The sequence below is a fragment of the Ranitomeya imitator genome, chromosome 1 (genome assembly GCF_032444005.1).
Source record: "Ranitomeya imitator isolate aRanImi1 chromosome 1, aRanImi1.pri, whole genome shotgun sequence".
NCBI classification, from domain to species: Eukaryota; Metazoa; Chordata; class Amphibia; order Anura; family Dendrobatidae; genus Ranitomeya; species Ranitomeya imitator.
Window position 1 is genome coordinate 343,151,018 of NC_091282.1, and position 14,998 is coordinate 343,166,015.

Here is a 14,998-nt window from a genome sequence, read left to right on the forward strand (position 1 = left end):
TCGGAATAAAAAGCGATCAAAAAATGTCATCTGCCCGAAAATGTTACCAATAAAAACGTCAACTCGTCCCGCAAAAAACAAGACCTCATATGACTCTGTGGGCCAAAATATGGATAAACTATAGCTCTCAAAATGTGGTGATGTAAAAACTATTTTTTGCAATAAAAAGCGTCTTTTAGTGTGTGACAGCTGCCAATCATAAAAATCCGCCAAAAAAACGCTATAAAAGTAAATCAAACCCCCCTTCATCACCCCCTTAGTTAGGGAAAAATAATAAAATGTAAAAAAATGTATTTATTTCCATTTTCCCATTAGTGCTAGGGTTAGGGCTAGGGTTAGAGCTAGGGTTAGGGCTAGGGCTAGGGTTAGGGCTAGGGTTAGAGCTAGGGTTAGGGCTAGGGTTAGGGCTAGGGTTAGGGTTGGGGTTAGGGTTTCAGTTATAATTGGGGGTTTCCACTGTTTAGGCACATCAGGGGCTTTCCAAACGCGACATGGCGTCCGATCTCAATTCCAGCCAATTCTGCTTTGAAAAAGTAAAATAGGGCTCCTTCCCTTCCGAGTTCTCCTGTGTGCCCAAACAGTGGTTCCCCCCAACATATGGGGTATCAGCGTTCTCAGGACAAGTTGGACAACTTTTGGGGTCCAATTTGTCCTGTTACCCTTGGGAAAATAAAAACATAGGGGATAAAATATCATTTTCGTGGAAAAAAAATATTTTGTATTTTCACGGCTCTGCGTTATAAACTGTAGTGAAACACTTGTTGGTTCAAAGCCCTCACAACACATCTAGATAAGTTCCTTGGGGGGTCTAGTTTCCAATATGGGGTCACTTGTGGGGGGTTTCTACTGTTTAGGTACATCAGGGGCTCTGCAAATGCAACATGACGCCTGCAGATCAATCCATCTAAGTCTGCATTTCAAATGGCGCTCCTTCCCTTCCGAGCTCTGCCGTGCACCCAAACAGTGGTTCCCCCCAACATATGGGGTATCAGCGTTCTCAGGACAAGTTGGAAAACAACTTTTGGGGTCCAATTTGTCCTGTTACCCTTGGGAAAATAAAAACATAGGGGATAAAATATCATTTTCGTGGAAAAAAAAAATATTTTTTATTTTCACGGCTCTGCGTTATAAACTGTAGTGAAACACTTGTTGGTTCAAAGCTCTCACAACACATCTAGATAAGTTCCTTGGGGGGTCTAGTTTCCAATATGGGGTCACTTGGGGGGGTTTCTACTGTTTAGATACATCAGGGGCTCTGCAAATGCAACATGACGCCTGCAGACCAATCCATCTAAGTCTGCATTTCAAATGGCGCTCCTTCCCTTCCGAGCTCTGCCGTGCACCCAAACAGTGGTTCCCCCCAACATATGGGGTATCAGCTTTCTCAGGACAAGTTGGACAACAACTTTTGGGGTCCAATTTGTCCTGTTACCCTTGGGAAAATAAAAACATAGGGGATAAAATATCATTTTCGTGGAAAAAAAAATATTTTTTATTTTCACGGCTCTGCATTAATAACTGTAGTGAAACACTTGTTGGTTCAAAGCTCTCACAGCACATCTAGATAAGTTCCTTGGGGGGTCTAGTTTCAAATATGGGGTCACTTGTGGTGGGTTTCTACTGTTTAGGTACATCAGGGGCTCTGCAAATGCAACATGACACCTGCAGTCCATTCCATCTAAGTCTGCATTTCAAACGGTGCTCCTTCCCTTCTGAGCTCTGCCATGCACTCAAACGGTGGTTCCCCCCCACATGTGGGGTATCAGCGTACTCAGGACAAATTGGACAATAACATTTGTGGTCCAATTTCTCCTGTTACCCTTGGGGAAAAAAAATTGCGGGCTAAAACATCATTTTGTGGAAAGAAAAAATGATTTTTTAATTTTCACAATGCTACATTCTAAACTTTAGTGAAACAATTGGGGGTTAAAAGTGCTCACCACACATCCAGATAAGTTCCTTAGGGGGTCTTCTTTCCAAAATGGGGTCATTTGTGGGGGGTTTCCACTGTTTAGGCACGTCAGGGGCTCTCCAAATGCGACATGGCGTCCGATCTCAATTCCAGCAAATCTTGCATTGAAAAGTCAAATGGCGCTCCTTCCCTTCCGAGCTCTGCCATGTGCCCAAACAGTGGTTTACCCCCAAATATGGGGTATCGGCGTACTCAGGATAAATTGTACAACGACTTTTGTGGTCCAATTTCTCCTGTTACCCTTGGTAAAATGAAACAAATTGGACCTGAAGTAAAAATTTTGTGAAAAAAAAGTTAAATGTTCAATTCTTTTAAACATTCAAAAAATTCCTGTGAAGCACCTGAAGGGTTAATAAACTTTTTGAATGTGGTTTTGAGTACCTTGAGGGGTGCAGTTTTTAGAATGGTGTCACTTTTGGGCATTTTCTGTCATATAGACCCCTCAAAGTCACTTCAAGTGTGAGGTGGTCCGTAAAAAAATGGTTTTGCAAATTGTGTTGCAAAAATGAGAAATCGCTGGTCAACTTTTAACCCTTATAACGTCCTAACAAAAAAAATTATGTTTCCAAAATTGTGCTGATGTAAAGCAGACATGTGGGAAATGTTGTTTATTAACTATATTATGTGATATAACTCTCTAATTTAAGGGCATAAAAACTAAGAGTTTGAAAATTGCTACATTTTCATAATTTCCGACAAATTTTTGTTTTTTTCACAAATAAATGCAAGTCATATCGAAGAAGTTTTACCACTATCATGAAGTACAATATGTCACGAGAAAAGAGTGTCAGAATCACCAGGATCCGTTGAAGCGTTTCAGAGTTATGACCTCATAAAGTGACAGTGGTCAGAATTGTAAAAATTGGCCCTGTCACTTAGGTGAAAACAGGCTTTGGGGTGAAGGGGTTAAGCTAAATCTCCGAGCACTAAAAATTACTCGGAGGTCACCCAAGTGTGCTCGGGAAATCTCAAGTAACGAGTTTATTCGCTGATCAATACTGCGGTGCCATGGACTGTGTGTTCTACTGATATATAAAACACCCAATAATATGGAGGTATATTTGTGCAGAGTTCACCTCCTTACAGGCGGCGTTTGGTTTCTGCAGCAATGGGAGCATCTGAGCTCCTTGACCTGGAAGTTCTGTAATACACATCACGTGTGCACTTCAGAGACAGGAAGCTGCATCACATACGAAGTCCAACTGGGCCGTTCATCTGCAGCCCCGCCAGGGCCATGGGGTACTTGGTACCGGGCCTGGTGTTCATAGGGGGATGACCCGGTCCGTGGCCCTGGGCACCCATGTGAAAGGGAAAGGTCTTTAAGGGGAATAAAGTTTATGTTTGTGACGCCACCTGTGGTATTCGGTCAGTGGGGACCAATGCTGCTTTAAGGGGTCCTCTGGGGTGATGTTATGGCAGCTAGATGGTCTAACTTCCCACAGGTGAAGAATATCCACAGGGCTCCCGGTGTGTAGATGGAAGATGGTGAATGGCGCAGTAAAGAATGAGGATGCAGGTTTGCAGTCTCTACCTTGTTTACTGAAGACTTCAGGAAGCCACAGTCGAGGGCACCAGATCACAGGGCAGGCAGGGTCTGGCCAGCTTGGAAGCAAATCCAGAGTCCCCTTTACCAAGTGGAGTTAAAAGCCTTCCTCTAGCCTAGGTGGTGTTGTAGTCCCTTACTGCCTATGGCTTCAGATAAGGTCCTCACAGATGTTCTCTCTCTATCCCCCTATAGGATAGGATATATCCCATATGACTGGTGACTTGAGTCTGTTTATAGGGACTCTAGCACGCCCCGGGCTCTAAAGGTGTCACCGTGTTTTCAGGTGTGTGTAGGGACAGATAACTTGCAATTCAGCTGTCCTGCTGGTTTCTGCTGTAAGTCGTAGAGTCCTTACAACCTCGGTGGTCCGGCTACCGGTTATCTGGGCTTCAGAGGGAGGCAGTCTGCTCGTGACTGGTCTCCCCTGATGTTACTCTCCTGTGCTTCGCTCTCCTGCACACTCACTGAACAATGGTCGGCTTTCTGTATGTCTCTTCCTCCAGGGGCTACAGTACTTCAGACTACAGGCCCCTTCAGACCTTCTGACACTCTATGTCGGTCTGCTCTCTTCTGTGTCTCTCACTTTCTGAAGTGAAACTGAAACTGAACTCTTTCCCTCCAGATCAGGATGTATTTATAGGGGAGTTCACCCTAAACTAGGCTTAGAGCTCCACCTTCTGGCCTGGAGTGTGAACATGTTGTATGCATTGTGGTTACCTGATAAAAGATCTCCTTCATCGCTTCCAAACGTAACATCATTCTCCCCGTGAGGAAAGCAATGTCACTGTGACAACCAGGACCCTGGGGCATCACATGTGCGCTCCACAACATGGAGCGTGAGGTCACACAAGCGGTCCAATGACCGGAAATTGCGTCAGATGCCAGGTTATGATATGATTGGCACAATACTATATAAAACAACACCGACTCGGTACATGAGCTGACCACATACCTATTATGGTCTCTGGCATGACTTGTCAAATCCAATACTGAGTTTCCTGCCACTGCAGGAACTTTTTCTATAACCGTTCTTTACCCCTTATTGCCTCAATGGTTCTTACACTCACTTGATGAATCCTCCATGCGGAGGAGGAATTGCGTAGGGAGGCTACATATTTTTGCATATTACTGAAGCAGCACTATACTTCTGTACTGCCCTTGTCAGGGCAGGAGAAATACATGGGGCACGACAGGGTAATGTACAATTAATCCCTGATATAGTCCTGCTCCTGCGTTCCTGACTGAATGAAATGGTATCATCATGAAACATTGGTGAGATCAAACTTTTTTATATGAGCACTGGTTTGTTTAAGCACCAGCACTTTATTATGTTGTTTATGTCATTTTGTGCTCATTATACACAGCTTTTATTCTAGGCCCTTTTAATTCAATCAATAAAGGCTATATTTTATATACTGTATATATTAGTGTATAAGCCAAGTTTTTTTTTGTGTGCTGAAAACGCCCCCCTCGACTTATACGAGTCAATGTCCAAGAAAGACGGCGGGGGAGCCGCGGTGCAGCGGACTACAGAGGCAGGAGCCGGCGGCTGCAGCTAAAGCCTGTGCCCGCTGCTAAGGTAGCAGCCAGTGCAGTGAATATTCATTTCTCTTATAGCACGCAGTTACAGCTGCAGTCACCAGCTTCCAGCACACATCCTACTTACCTTCCCTGCGCATCCTCACTTCATCTCGTTCTGGCGTCAGCAGCTCTTCTGGCCGAGCGATCACGTGTTCCCCGCTCATTAGGGTAATGAATATTCATCCCTCTCCACTCCCATAGGCGTGGAGTGAATATTCTTTACCTCAATGAGTGGGAACATGTTATCGTTCGGCCGGAAGAGCTGCTGGCGCCAGAACGAGATGCAGTGAGGGTGCACAGGGGAGTAAAGTAGGATGTGTTTTTTTTTTTTAAATAGGAACCATACATACAAGGACAGGGATGGAGAGCCATGCATACAAGGATAAGGGATAAGGAGCAATGCATACAAGTACGGGGATAAGGAGCCATACATGCAGGGATGGGGAGCCATGCATACAAGGACAGGGATGGAGAGCCATGCATACAAGGATAGGGGATAAGGAGCAATGCATACAAGTACGGGGATAAGGAGCCATACATGCAGGGATGGGGAGCTATGCATGCCAGGATAGGGATGAGGGGACAATGCATACCCGGCTTATACACGAGTCAATAAGTTTTCCCAGTTTTTCATGACAAATTTAGGTGCCTCGGCTTATACTCAGGTTGACTTACACATGAGTATATACGGTATATTTATATGTTTTCTTGCTGAAGTTAGTCCCATATTGGCCCTAGCAACTCACTGCACTGGAACTCCATGAAGAACTTTCTTAAATGTTCCACTACTTCTAACCACCCATAACCAGGAAGTACGTCTCCTTTTGTTAACACTATTCCCCTCCCAATTTGTGGGCCTGTACTTGACATTAACTATTTCTTATCTATTTCCTATCTCCTACCGCACATTACTAATAATCCTTGCCTCCTTTTATCTATAAACACTTAGCTTTATACACTGTCATGGGGTTTCAGAATCTGCCCCGCTATTGTATACATTACCATAGCATTTTACATAGGGATTATACACATACACATTAAATGCATAAAATTCATAACACTGATCACATTATACATAAGCATACTGCGGTTGTCTTCTGGGTAGGGTTCTTGGCATGAGACAAACTCATTACACCAAAAATATTATACATGACTATTATCACATCAATGTCTGGACATACTGCTGCAACCCCTGCCTGGTCACTAGGCGGCACTTTGCTAATACCATGGGTACTGCTGGATATTGGAAGCATTTGGCAATTTAGCATTTACATTGCTGTGGCTAGCTTTCCCTCTTCTGTTCACCTGTGTTTTGCTCCAGTGAACTGGGAAGTAATTAGGTCTCTGCTGGGAGCCATGGGCAGCTCTCCCTTCTAAATAAACCCCAGCAGTCTGTAGCTATCAATTATTTAGTTTTCCTAGACCTGGTCACTCTATATCTTCATACTGTTTAGTGTGGTTTGTGGTTTTCATACAATTTAACATTAAAGGGGTTGTCTCATAATTTAATATTTGATTGATAGGACTTGCAAAAATAAATTAAGTACTTTTTTCTTAAAAATGCTCCTGTAGCTATTGCTGTTAAATAAATGTTAAAGCATACCCTGTTCTTATACTTAGACATAACAAATATTTAGCAGCAATATATACTGTACTTTTTATTTATTACAATTGAAATATTTTATGTTTCATCTGACTTAACATGTGACCACCACATTAATGAACTAGAGAAATGTCTGTATTCGTTTGGTTGAGGTATGAAAAAAGTGACAAGAAAAAGTAGCCCTGTCATATTGTGTTAATCGTGAGTTATTTTTTGGTTTTTTTATGCATATCCTTCTTTTCAGTGATGTACATAGAAATCACGGGCCTCTATAGTAAAAGTCCTAATTGCCCACCACCCCCCTTCCATATGATGCTGTCACAGTGATTTCAACACAGTATAATACCTCCCACAGCATGATGGCACCCACAGTCCCCATATACACAGTATGATGGCCCCGACAGTACCCCTATGCACATTATGATGACCCACACAGGGCTCTATACACATTATGATGTCCCCAAAGCTCTCCTATACACAGCATGATGGTCCCACAGTCCCCTAGGCTAAATTGGCTGAGTGGGGCAACCTATAGATGCAGATGCCGTTCAAATTTTGGCAACAGGTGGGGGAGAAGGATTTGCGGGGGTGTAGTTGTGGTGGATCCACAATCCCATAGTGGCTGCTTAGTTTGCCTACATGGACGGTACACCCTTGCTTCTTTTATATTTGCCTATCTACAGTAGGTTATAGTGTTTGTTACTTATCCAATCTCAGACTGATGGACAGTGAGATATAGAAAATGCATCCTCATGGGGTATATAAAATAGCATTGACAGATAATATGAGCCTATAGTTACTCTGCTCAGTCTGGTTGTAATAAAGAAATATACAAAGATGACTCAGCAAAACAGAATGGCACCCAAGGGCTTTCTTCCAATGCCCTTCTTCCTCCTTTATTATTAATGATCCATAATTCCTAGCAAATAGCTGGTTGTTTATTTTAGCTCATTCATAATTGACTAGTTCAGAACTACATCTAGGCCTTCAGGATACTACTGCTTTTACCGAGTTTTGTTTTTAGTTTTCACACTCTGTCTCCCCAGTGTGCTATATGGAAGCACCAGGAGCTTTCATTTCTGGTTTTTGAAGGTCCAGTTAGTGGTTTGCCCCAGTCATTAATTACTCTAGAACCCTGGTGACCACAAATTATCTCAATTACCATTGTTTACTGCCTGGTCTTATAAAACTATTTACATATCAGTGTTCAGTGACCAAGGCCCAAAAAAGAAAAATAACTTAGAGGTGAATTTAAAGTGTCCTTAAGTTAAAAAGGTAACACATGAAGTGGGAACCAACTGACTACATCATGTGCTATTGTTACTTGTGGTCTACTGTCTCCATGTTTTAATTTGAAACTTTCTAATATCGTGCAATCAGAAAATCTACTTCTGCCTTCAGTGTCGGACTGGGGTGCCGAGGGCCCACCAGGAACATTGTATTTGGGGGCCCACTTTTCACCTGCATACAAATATTACACTGCCATCTTTCACAAATTTATGTATAAGTATATAAGGGGATAATACAAATATCTCGCTGAGGATCTGTTTATACCAAGGAAGGTGACGGGCACAAGGGGGCATTCTTTGCGTCTGGAGGAGAGAAGGTTTTTCCACCAACATAGAAGAGGATTCTTTACTGTTAGGGCAGTGAGAATCTGGAATTGCTTGCCTGAGGAGGTGGTGATGGCGAACTCAGTCGAGGGGTTCAAGAGAGGCCTGGATGTCTTCCTGGAGCAGAACAATATTGTATCATACAATTAGGTTCTGTAGAAGGACGTAGATCTGGGGATTTATTATGATGGAATATAGGCTGAACTGGATGGACAAATGTCTTTTTTCGGCCTTACTAACTATGTTACTATGTTACTATGTATGTTACAAATTTACCTCTATCTCTATATAATAATAGACTGGGTAGCATGGTTAATGAATGATGAGATGCTGCTCTTTTCTATACAGAGTGAATCAAGTGAATTATGCCAAGTACTGCCCATACAGTGGGGTTGCGGGCCCATATCTTCACAGGGACCCACCGGGGGATTCCTCTGTTCCCCTATGGGCCAGTTCAAGCCTGTCTGCCTTCATTGCTATATTAATATTTCTTGTAAGTAGAGCTGTGTTTATCAATGGGGTGATTAGATTGTCTTAGTAAATAGTTAAAGTCCTTTTCCAAATAGTTCATCCACATTTACCTTGGTCAGTAGCTAGCCACAATTGAAAGCAAGCCAAGGTTTCTTTTAAAAGAAAAGTGTCAAGCGTACAGCCTGTAGTAACCCTCGCTCCACCATACAGCTGCACAACCAGCACTCCCCTCACCTACTGTATCCTCACCCATCCATTGTAGATTGTGAGCCCTCGCAGGCAGGGTCCTCTCTCCTCTTGTATCAGTTGGTGACTTGTTTTGTTCAAGTTTATTGTACTTATTTTTTATTATGTATACCCCTTTTCACATGTAAAGTTCCATGGAAAAAAATGGTGCTATAGTAATAAAGAATAATAATAATAATAAATTGTACTATACAGTCATGGCCAAAAGTTTTGAGAATGACACCAAAATTATATTTTCACATGATCTGCTGCCCTCTGGTTTTTATTAGTGTTTGTCTGTTGTTTATATCACATACAGAAATATAATTGCAATCATATTATAATTTATGAGTACCAATAGGTTATATTGACAGTTAGAATGAGTTAATGCAGCAAGTCAATATTTGCAGTGTTGACCCTTCTTCTTCAAGACCTCTGCAATTCTCCCTGGCATGCTCTTAATCAACTTCTGGACCAAATTCTGACTGATAGCAGTCCATTCTTGCATAATCAATGCTTGCATTTTGCCAGAATTTGTTGGTTTTTGTTTGTCCACCCGTCTCTTGATGATTGACCACAAGTTCTCAATGGGATTAAGATCTGGGGAGTTTCCAGGCCATGGACCCAAAATCTCTATGTTTTGTTCCATGAGCCATTTAGTTATCACCTTTGCTTTATGGCAAGGTGCTCCATCATGCTGGAAAAGGCATTGTTAGGCGCCAAACTGCTCTTGGACGGTTGGGAGAAGTTGCTCTTGGAGGACATTCTGGTACCATTCTTTATTCATGGCTGTGTTTTTAGGCAAGACTGTGAGTGAGCCGATTACCTTGGCTGAGAAGCAACCCCACACGTGAATGGTTTCAGGATGCTTTACAGTTGGCATGAGACAAGACTGGTGGTAGCGCTCACCTCTTCTTCTCCGAATAAGCTGTTTTCCAGATGTCCCAAAGAATCGAAAAGGGGATTCATCAGAGAAAATGACTTTGCCCCAGTCCTCAGCAGTCCACTCCCTGTACCTTTTGCAGAATATCAGTCGGTCCCTGATGTTTTTTCTGGAGAGAAGTGGCTTCTTTGCTGCCCTCCTTGAAACCAGGCCATGCTCAAAGAGTCTCCGCCTCACAGTGCGTGCAGAAGCACTCACACCAGCCTGCTGCCATTCCTGAGCAAGCTCGGCACTGCTGGTAGTCCGATCCCGCAGCTGAAACAGTTTTAAGATACGGTCTTTCTTGGGCGCCCTGGAGCCTTTTTGACAACAATGGACGCTCTCTCCTTGAAGTTCTTGATGATGCGATAGATTGTTGACTGAGGTGCAATCTTTGTAGCTGCGATACTCTTCCCTGTTAGGCCATTTTTGTGCAGTGCAATGATGGCTGCACGTGTTTCTTTAGAGATAACCATCGTTAACTGAAGAGAAACAATGATACCAAGCACCAGCCTCCTTTTAAAGTGTCCAGTGATGTCATTCTTACTTAATCATGACTGATTGATCGCCAGCCCTGTCCTCATCAACACCCACACCTGTGTTAATGGATCAATCACTAAAACGATGTTAGCTGCTCCTTTTAAGGCAGGACTGCAATGATGTTGAAATGTGTTTTGGGGGTTAAAGTTCATTTTCTGGGCAAATATTGACTTTGCAAGTACAGTAATTGCTGTTAAGCTGATCACTCTGACATTCAGGAGTATATGCAAATTGCCATTAGAAAAAATGAAGCAGTAGACTTTGGAAAAATTAATATTTGTCTCATTCTCAAAATGTTTGTCCATGACTGTAAGTATGAGATTCATTGCGAGAGTAGAAGCCTGAGCTTGTAGAGCTCCTCCAGCTCCCTGATCTTTGCATTTTTTTATTTTCTACGTAAGAAACAAAGCCCCTAATTCATCATTTGCAGGGTTCTTTTAAAGCACCACTCCTGTGTGGTTTTTTTTTCAACGCTGGAGTGGCGCTTTAAATGTAATCCCCCTGCCCCTGAATTTATACTCACCTTCCAGTGGCTTCACCTTTCACCTACACCGCTCCGGTCCCATGGCGTCATCTTGTGGCTATAACTTCTGTCTGGACTAATGTCATACGTTACGTCACAAGAGCTCAATGCAAGTCTATGAGAGCCAGAATGAGGCTCTCATACAGATGTATTGAAAAGTGACCTCCGGAGCGCTCTATGAAACACTGGAGCTGCCCGAATGTCACTTTTCATGGTAGACTGACTGGACCGACACTGGAAAAGGAAGAAGGCTGAAGAATGTGAGTATGAGGTAGTGGGCAGGGAAATTACATTTAAAGCACCACTCCAGCAGTGCAATAAAAAAATGCTGCTGCTTTAAGTCGCTTTTCTTTATTGTCTTGTGGTTTTTGCTGACGTTTTTTACAATAAAATCTTCAAATTGGCTTTCATGAATTTTGCCCAAAGTCAAAAATACTTATTTTTCTGTCTTTAACCTGCTTTGCAAGATTTTTAGACAAGTCAAACTTTTCAGAAACATCTGGAAAAGCCAAATTGACAACAATGTGTAAATTATTTGATGAATGTAGGTTGTTTGGCACCAGCTCTTAATATACTAGCATAAGTCTTTTCCATATACGGAACCCATCAGCCAACACCAGTGCCTATTGCTGGTGCACACCTTAACGGTAGCATTCAAATATCGAATAGAAAATGGCACTCACCAAATACTGCAACATACAGCAGGCAGGGAGATGGCAAGGAGGTAATAGATAGATAGATAGATAGATAGATAGATAGATAGATAGATAGATAGATAGATAGATAGATAGATAGATAAAAGAGACACTATTATGTGTATTAAGCAGCTTTATTTGCTGCCAATAATTTAAGAAATCAACTTGTGCAACAAAATAAGGCCAAATGGATTAGTAATTAGGATACACAGAATCATAATTTGGTTTATATACAGACTCTGAGATTGTGTGAACTCACTATAAAAAATGTTTTCCTCCTCATGAGTCATCTAATATAGGGGCAATGAAATGATAGGAGTGATTTGGAGTCATATAAAATATGGTAGATGCATTGTAGGAATGATTTAGGTCTTACTAAATACAGTATTCGGAAAAAGGAGACTTATTTTAACTGTTTATTTTTCATGTTTATGTTAGCCATATTCAAAATGATACATGTACAAGGGTATGAATTCGCAACAGTCTACTCTATGTAGCTCTGTAACAAATAGTCTTTATTTTTATCATTATTATTATCATTAACAAAGATATATTTTATCCCTTATTCAGTGAAGTAATTTAGATTGGGATATTTGATTGTGATATTTCAGTGATTTGTTAAAGATGCAATGATGACTCACACCCAAAGTAGAGATTAGAAGGGTTGTTCTAACGCTTTCTCTTCCTCCTGGCCTGACAGCAGGTAAAAAAGATGCAATTGCCGAGGACATCATCCAAGTTTAGCTGGTCTAATTACTGTACAGGACAATTAGAGAATGCAGCCTAACAAAGGTCCAATCATTGCTGTCAGTGTCAGTCTCAGGAGGGTCACACCTTATAGACAAGCGGAATGTTAAGATCCAGTCTTCAATTTATCTTTATTTACATATATAGTAGCCACTTTCATCATTAAGTGTCCAGTTACACCGACAAACCAGCCGCATGGATACGACCGCCAATCGGTAAACTTTTACAGATAGGCAGACGTTTAAACCTGTACACAGGCAGGCCAAAGTAAATGATGTCCACTGAGTAGTGTTGAGTAGTGTTGAGCATTCCGATACCGCAAGTATCGGGTATCGGCCGATACTTGCGGTATCGGAATTCCGATACCGAGATCCGATACTTTTGTGATATCGGGTATCGGTATTGAATCAATAGGGATGTGGAAAATAAAGAATTAAAATAAAAAATATTGATATGCTCACCTCTCCGGCGGCCCCTGGACTTCACGCTGCTATCCGGGAGGCTTCTTTGTTTAAAAAGCGCGCCTTTCGGACCGGTGAATGACGTCCCGGCTTCTGATTGGTCGCGTGCCGCCCATGTGACCGGCACGCGACCAATCAGAGGCCGCGACGTCATTCGCAGGTCCTCAATTCCTAGCATTAGCAGTTTTGTGAATGAGAATGACGTCGCGGCTTCTGATTGGCCGCGTGCCGCCCATGTGACCGGCACGCGGCCAATCAGAAGCCGCGACGTCATTCTCATTCACAAAACTGCTAATGCTAGGAATTGAGGACCTGCGAATGACGTCGCGGCCTCTGATTGGTCGCGTGCCGGTCACATGGGCAGCACGCGACCAATCAGAAGCCGGGACGTCATTCACCGGTCCGAAAGGCGCGCTTTTTAAACAAAGAAGCCTCCCGGATAGCAGCGTGAAGTCCAGGGGCCGCCGGAGAGGTGAGCATATCAATATTTTTTATTTTAATTCTTTATTTTCCACATCCCTATTGATTCGATACCGATACCCGATATCACAAAAATATCGGATCTCGGTATCGGAATTCCGATACCGCAAATATCGTCCGATACCCGATACTTGCGGTATCGGAATGCTCAACACTACCACTGAGTGATCTCCAATAAATGAGTTCTTGGCAGTGTGAGTCCTGATTACACAGCACAATGCACTGCCAAGAATAATGATCTATTGCGTTGCCCAAAGATCATTTTACCCAATAAATAAGCACTGTGCTGTGGAAATGCAGCTTAAATTTTGTTGTTTCCTCAAAAGGTACTTGGAGAATCAATTACCAGATAAAAATTGTGCACCAAAGTCTTTTGTCATTCAGAGGACCAAGTCATAAACCAGAATTGCAGAAAAATGGTGCTTGTGAGGGGTTGACACGCTTAGCGGCTTCTTCGGGTAGACACAGGAACACTTTGGTGCTGAAACACCTGCTGGTTTATTAACATCAGCATACACCGAGGCAAGGTTCAGAAAAACAAAAGCAGAGCCTTCCTACAACAAATAAAGTATCAGAGTCCATTCTCTGCAGGTTTTAACCTGAAATTAACCCGCACAGTAATCAGCTCCTCCGGGAGCTATCTGGGAGTTCCTGTTCTCCCAAGACATGACACTCACTGGGACACGTGAACGGGCTTTAGGAGAGACACATGAAAAGTGTCGGAGATACCTAGGCGTGGAGGAAGGGCCAGACGGTAGACCACAGGGTTAACCTGTTCCAGGACCTTGATGGGACCCAAGTAGCGAGGTGCAAACTTAGTGGACTCAATTCGCAGCGTGATGTTATGGGCGCAGAGCCACACTAAGTCACCAGGAGCACAGGTTGGAGCAGGGCGCCGATGTGCATCAGCGGAGGACCTCATTCTTTCCTTGGAAGCCCAGATGGCATCCTGAGTGCGGTCCCAAATGTCACGTGCCTCCACAGCCCAGTCTGCCACCCTGGAATCAGTGGAAGACACGGGCATAGGCACAGGAACACGTGGATGCTGGCTGTAGTTAAGAAGGAATGGGGCCAGTGGAGTTGGCTACGGCGTTGTTTAGCGCAAACTCCGCCCACGGTAGCAAGGATGCCCAGTCATTCCTGCCTAGCAGAAACAAAATGTCGCAGATATGTGACCATGGTCTTGTTGGCCCTCTCTACCAACCCATTCGTCTTGGGATGGTATTCTGAAGAGAGATTCAGCTCGATGCTGAGTAGACGACAGAGCTCTCTCCAGAACCGAGACGCAAGCTGGGGACCCCGATCACTGACAATTTTATCCGGCATACCATGTAGGCAGAAAATGTGTTTAATAAACAACGCTGCCAAGGCCCGTGCAGAAGGTAACCATGGAAAAGGCACCAAGTGCACCATTTTAGAAAAATGATCAGTGATTACCCAAATGATGGTGCAGCCACGGGACTTGGGTAAGCCCACCACAAAGTCCATCCCGACCATCTCCCAGGGCCTGTCTGCCACTGGCAGGGGGTAAAGTAACCCAGTTGGCCATAGTCGAGGAGACTTATTCTTGCCGCAGGAGACACATGCCCGAATATAGTCTCCAACGTCACGGGCCATGT